General features: G+C 40.6%; 1 long non-coding RNA gene across 1 annotated transcript; it reads right to left on the bottom strand.

Moving 5' to 3' along the window:
- Positions 1-390: 390 nt before the first annotated feature.
- Positions 391-3,980, bottom strand: LOC121142822. Its single transcript, XR_005879928.1, has 2 exons — positions 3,597-3,980; positions 391-918 (listed from the first exon to the last, which is right to left on the bottom strand). It is a non-coding gene; the product is annotated as an uncharacterized LOC121142822 (long non-coding RNA).
- Between the last annotated feature and the right edge of the window lie 2,325 nt (positions 3,981-6,305).

Here is a 6,305-nt window from a genome sequence, read left to right as displayed (position 1 = left end):
ACTGTTTTGGTGACATAAGGCTGACACTCTAATACTCACCTAGTGATACAAAGCTACTGAGTTAATAACAAAACAGTTCTACTTAAATGATTACAAATCTGCAGATACCCTATGTTTTATGTGCATTTGACTATAAAAGCAAATGATATTTAAACCATGTGTCACCACAAGACCATTTTGTGGAGGGTGACAAAAGCATAGTAGCATCTCCTAGTAGTGCTAGCCAAGGGAGGAATGAGGCTTGAGTTCCAGTCTCCACTGAATTACTGGGTGACCCTGTGCATATCATTTCAGTGTAATTGCCCAATAGTCCCTGAAAAGAGAAAATGCAGGGGCGATAATACTGTAATGCTATCACAGGTTGCGTTGGCAAGAGTGCTTTGAAAACTGTTTTGCATTCACATAGCTTATTTTTTATTTAACTTCTGAAATAAAAAGCATGAAGTATTATGTAGGGTGCTTATTGTATTAATGATAAAATAAGGGGCCATGAAGCAAATAGTACATTTTTGGGTAACCGTACCCTCTTACTCATGGGCCTGACAGTACACAATCTGTGGCATGCTAAACTAATGCAGGCATGTGAAAAGGCCAGGTGTGCATACTAACATATTCAGTGTCTGTCTGTCTGTCCATCTGTCTGTCTGTCCATCTGTCTATCTGTCTATCTCAGTACCCCAGAGCTGCTGCAGAGGGAGTTGTCTGTGATGGCTCAAGACCAGGGAGCATGGCAGAAAGAGTGTCTATAGATGCAGAGTGTGGAGCAGTAGCCACAATAACTGCCAGGTGTTCACACCACTTTCTCCAAGAACCGCTTCGCTCTGCTCTCAACAGCGTCTTCTCTCTCTTCTGGCTTCTGAAGTGTTGGGTAAGCAGGCCTCCGAATGGAGCTCCAGGATAGAGGCAAAAGTGACTGTTCTGGAAAAAAAAGAAAATTGATTCTTGACTTCCGTCTCTGTAGTTCAGTGTTCTCTTTATGTTACTTAACCACAAGAGTCCCGCTTTCCTGGAAAGCAGGATGTCATGCATGACCCAAACACTTTACTATTGTTCTTAGAGAAGAGCTGCAGAAAAAGTCCTCAGGCTGGCTGAAACAGCATTCCACATATAAGTGGTCAGGTGCATTGGACACAGGAATGAAGTAACAACACTGGAAAATAACTGGCAAATTACTCAGTCTGGCTGTGAAGTGCTACTTTCTTATAGAAGCATGTTATTCGACTTAGCTTCTTCCACTTTCCAGGCCTATACTATTTAACAAGCAGGCAGGACTAGTTTGTTAACCAAAATATGCTGACAGAGGCCACTTGATATGTTGATTAAAAAAAAAAACACATCCCTGTGCCAAATAAAGAACTATCTTTGTAGAGCATGATCCAGGTGGGTTTGGCTATTTGATTGTATCAGCTCTCACTGTCCTTTCATCTCCAAAGTTTTTATATCAGTTTAAAATAAATCTTTTTTGAGACTCTTCCTTGAACTGAGAGACATATATTCTCATATGTGTTACTCAATAAGGCCAGAAATAGGACTTACTTTTTGTCATAGAAGTATTAATCATGCACATTTGGGGTGTTACACTGACTCTTTTTTAGAACACCAGATGACATTTGGTAACCCATCTCTCATACCTCAAACAACATTATAATCTAAAAGAATCAAAATATCTCAAAATATAAGAAAATAATACAAGATCAGGCCCTCATAATGTGGGCCTCTTTTAAATATCACAACTGAAAATGAACCAGGCCCTGGTTCATTCATTTTCATTCCACAAACATTTAAAGAATGTTTTTGTGTCTGGGAAAGTTCTCCAAGTGAAGGATACTGCAGTGAATTAGGGTTTAAACTAAAATGGCTAAGGTCAGATGTCCTCGCTCTGCAGGCACATGGTGGCTGTTGTGTGATGGGTTTCGCACATACATGTATGTTTTCCATTGTCCCAACACAGAAAATTCAGAAACTACCATCACTGGATTTTTCTAGTCATTAATAACATCGCAATAATGCAACTCAAACCTCACTTTCCCATGTAAACAAAAAAAAATAGCTTTACCCAAGGGGTATGGGTATCTCCTGGTTTTCATTTGTTTTCAGTGTGTTTATGTAGCTTAATTGTCTCATCAGGCACTTTCCCAATGTAATTATGCTTTTTAACAAATGGTGTTTATGGCAACCCCTAACAGTGCAAAAGAAAGGATTAGTTTCATCCACTCATTCCATATTCTGCTTCCCCAAGGACAAGCTAAATCACACAAAGATGGTGATAGAGAAATCCACCTTCCCAGAAAAAGCTATCGTGAGCATGCCATAGGAGTCTCTGATATAGCCTTTGCTCTTAGAAGGGACCTAAAGCAATGTTCCATTTTTCTTGGTGGTTTGGGACAGGAAGATCTCATATCGCCAACCCATCCAGTAACCCTGAATGACTTCAGGTGCTAGAACAAAGTCCCTGGAGGAGCTGGAGGGTCAAGTGCTGAGGAATGGGCTGGGGGTACAGGCTCCTCAGCGTTCTGAGCTCCCAGGTCTCAGTCACCCTAGGAACTTGTGGTGACCACAGCTACCAGGCCCGAAGAGGACTAGGCACAACAGTCATCAGGTGCTTTGGGACCACAGAGCCAAGCAGGCCCTTCCTCTCAGTCCTTCCCAGAGTTCAATGGACTTAGAATTTCCAGATGGGGTCTTAACCCTTAGGTGGTAGACCAGCAGGAGCTCTGCCAGGAGTACCACAAAGGCCATGCCTACACATCTTTATTTAATAAGTTTACCAGGAATGTGGAGTTTGCTTAGCATTTCCTTCTCCATCCCCCCAGGCCAATCAACCTTGAGAACACATTTCCAAAAAAATAACAAAACAAAACAAAAAAAATCAGGACCTGTTTTGGGTTGTTGTTGTTTTCTTTCCTTTTAAGTAACAAGAATTTAATGTCACCATTTTTATCTAGTTTCACTCCTGAAGTGAAATAATCACCAAATAACTACTTTGATGGAATAAATTAATTTTTAAATCTATTTTTTAATTTTCTAATTATAATTTTTAAACACGGTTTGGAGGAAATTAACATTTATGTGGACATTTGGTTTCTAGCCTAATGTGGCATAAAAATAAGTAACATAATGAGTGTTAAAAAAAACTCAGGTTCATGATGCTTCTCACATCATCATCATTGTACTTAGATGTCACAACAGTATTATGTGCGATTATGTCAGATCCAGCCTTCTCCGGCTCGGAGTGTTGGCAGGTAGGAGGGTTGTTGGCAAGAGGAAGGGTGTTAACCTCAGGATCCTGGATCCATTCCAAGGCTGGTAATTACGTTCTGCCAGCCAAAATTCATCCCGTAATTTTAATTGGATGAATCCTTTCTAGCCTACTGCTATGCCTGTCAAACTGTTGCCACATTTCACCCCAGAGGTGTCTGTGTTTTAGTTGCAAGAATCAGTCCCTTTGAGGTTAGCTTATCAGTTTAAATCCCCAAAGTGTTCTGGGATCTTATGGAATTAAATATATACTTAGGTGAATTTTTTGGCTTTTTTAAAAATAATGAATCTGCATGTATACAAACTTACCCATTTAGTTTTTAAAGATCAGTGCTCACCTAAACTCAGCATTCAGCAGGTCATTTTGATGGCTTTTAAGACAGAATTTTGTCCTTTGCTTCCCTCTTCTTCATTGAGAACGTTTGTTACCTGTAGTTACATTTTCCAAAAAGTCTTATAAAGCCTGAAGTTTCTTCTATGGTAAAGCAAAGAACGCCGGCCTCTGGAGTCCTCTGGAATGATAATCTGATGATGACAAAATGAGACAGCGTGCTAACACTCCATGCATTCTCTTCAGATGACACCATGTGACACACCTAAGGTTGTCAGGCTGTAGTGATTTCCCACGAGGTGGTTTCCTGCATCTTCCAGCCCTCTTGGTGACGATCTCTCTTACAGGAAGGGCCATCGAGCATGAAGTACAATAACCTTTGGGAGGTAAATCTTCATGTGCCCGTTCCAAATGCAAATGAAGGGAAAGTAGGCCTCATGTTCTCTTGGGGGCTGTCTGCCCTGCTTGCCTCTCACCACTCACCATGGAGACAAGTCCTCGAGAAGTTAAGCAGTGAGACATAAAACACTGGTGTGCTCTCAAGCATGGAAAGACACCACTGGCGTTGGTGGGCACTCGGTCTTGGAAAGGCACCATTAGCGTTGCTGTGGCTCTCCAAGGGTAATCTTGTCCACTTCCCTATTTACAGGAACTCTATGCTTCTCAAGACTTTTTTTCTACATAGCATTCTTTGGAAGGATATTTCATACTTCTTGAATCATTGATTCTATTACTGAGTTTTTCTGCTGGCCGTTGGTAGTTTGATTTATGACTCCTGCCCAGAAACAAACCAGCCCTGGAATAGAGGACAACTGAGATGCCCAAGCCGCCACCCCCTGCTCTTTCCTCCCACTGGTTCTGGGTTGTTAGACTACTTGATGGAGGACACTTCACTCTGCTTTATCACTTTTGCTAGTGGGCATAGCTTAGATCCTATGAAAGTCTTTCCTGGCCCATGTAAGCTGAAGAGGATAAAGACATCCTCAACTGTGGCTCCATGGATCTATCCAAGCCCAGAGCCAAGACTAAGGTAGTGTTATTGGGCTTCCTATTATGCTTAGGAATTTTGAAATACCTTAAAAAACAATTTATATGACACTGGGTCTTAGTTTCCTTTCTCTTGCTGTGACAAAAATGTGAACAAGAGTAAATTAAGGGAAAGGAACTTATTTGAGTCATAATTGCAGGGAAGTTACAGCATCTGTTAGGAAGAGAGCAGTGGGTTGATGCAAGTCTACCAGTGTGAGCTTTCCAAGATATTTTATATAGTCCAGGATCCCCTGCTCAGGGAGTGGTCCCAACTACAACAAAGATGGTCTTCCAGTGTCGATTAATTTAGTCAAGATAATCCCTCACACATCTTCTGAAAGGCTAGCCTTAAGTCAGACAATCCTTCCTGGGTGTCAAGTTGACAATGACTATAACCGCCACCCATTTATGTATCTATTTCCTAATTTACTATCATTTGTCAGAGTTGAAGAAAACCATGTAGACAGTTTCCCTCTGCAAGACAGAAGTTCATTTCCTAACTCGACCTTTGTATTAGGGACTTTCTCCTTCACCTTTACTCTTTTGTTTGTGCTAAGTCATATTTCATCTTTTTTGCCTCTTTGTGGAATGGTAGATTTTATTTCTTCCTTAGTTATTGTTCTAGGATGCTAAGCAAAGAAGTGTTTCTAAAGTTTATTTTTAACTATCTGCATCACGTCGTGTTATGGAATGTGCGTCCTATTACGCATTAACTGAATAGGAAGTTAATTTAACCTTACTTCATTTCCTTAGAGGATTTATTTTTGTGTTACATGTGTGCTTGCCTGGACATAAATATGTGTACCACTTCCAAGTGTGGTGCCAGTGCAGGCCAGGACAGGGTATTGGACTGGAGAGATGTCACAGTGGTTAAGAACATTAGCTGCTCTTGAGAAGACCCGAGCTCAGTTCCCAGCACCACTAACATCCGGTAGCTCACAACCGCCTTTAACTTCAGCTTCAAGGGAGCCAATGCCTGTTTTTAGAGTCCTCAGGCACCCACACACTGTTAAAACAAAATCTTAGAAAAGATTCTTAATGTCCAGAATGATGTTACACCTTCTAAAAGAAACATCAGAAACATGCCCATCACCTACGTATCAGAGCCATGATTAGTTAAATATTTCTAATTATTTCCTAATAACAGAATGAGAGAAATGTGCAGAATTAACGGTTTATTTCACCTTAATATTCTAGACTATTTTTGCATACTAGGTATTTTGGGTTAGTTGATGCCTTTGTCATGAGGACTAGCACAGCAGAATGTCAGTGTTGTTATTAGCTGAAATTGGAGTCACTTAATCATCTGATTCAATAACAGCCGTCATGTGAGTAGCTGAAAGCTTCCAAGTCTATGATACACAGGTCCCTTAATTCATCTCTTGCTCTTTGATGCTTTCCAGTCTTTCTTAGGAGGCGGGCCCTCCCTTATAGAGCCTGGAAATAAAAAGCATTTCCTGTACCCTCTCTCCAGAGCTGGGTTTTCATTCCCATCAGTTACAGTGCTGATGAAAACACTTAGAATGTTTTTCTGATAATCCAACTTAAGGAACTAGATTATTTTTTAAAGCTTTTGCAATTCTATAATGTGTCATTATATTTATAAAACTACACAAAGTGTGCAGACACACGGACCTGTAAGTAATGGGAATATCAATTACTGTGTGCAGTTTTATCAAGGAGAACT

The sequence above is a fragment of the Mesocricetus auratus genome, unplaced genomic scaffold (genome assembly GCF_017639785.1).
Source record: "Mesocricetus auratus isolate SY011 unplaced genomic scaffold, BCM_Maur_2.0 Super-Scaffold_100010, whole genome shotgun sequence".
Lineage (NCBI taxonomy): Eukaryota > Metazoa > Chordata > Mammalia > Rodentia > Cricetidae > Mesocricetus > Mesocricetus auratus.
This window is presented reverse-complemented; position numbering and strand designations above follow the sequence as displayed.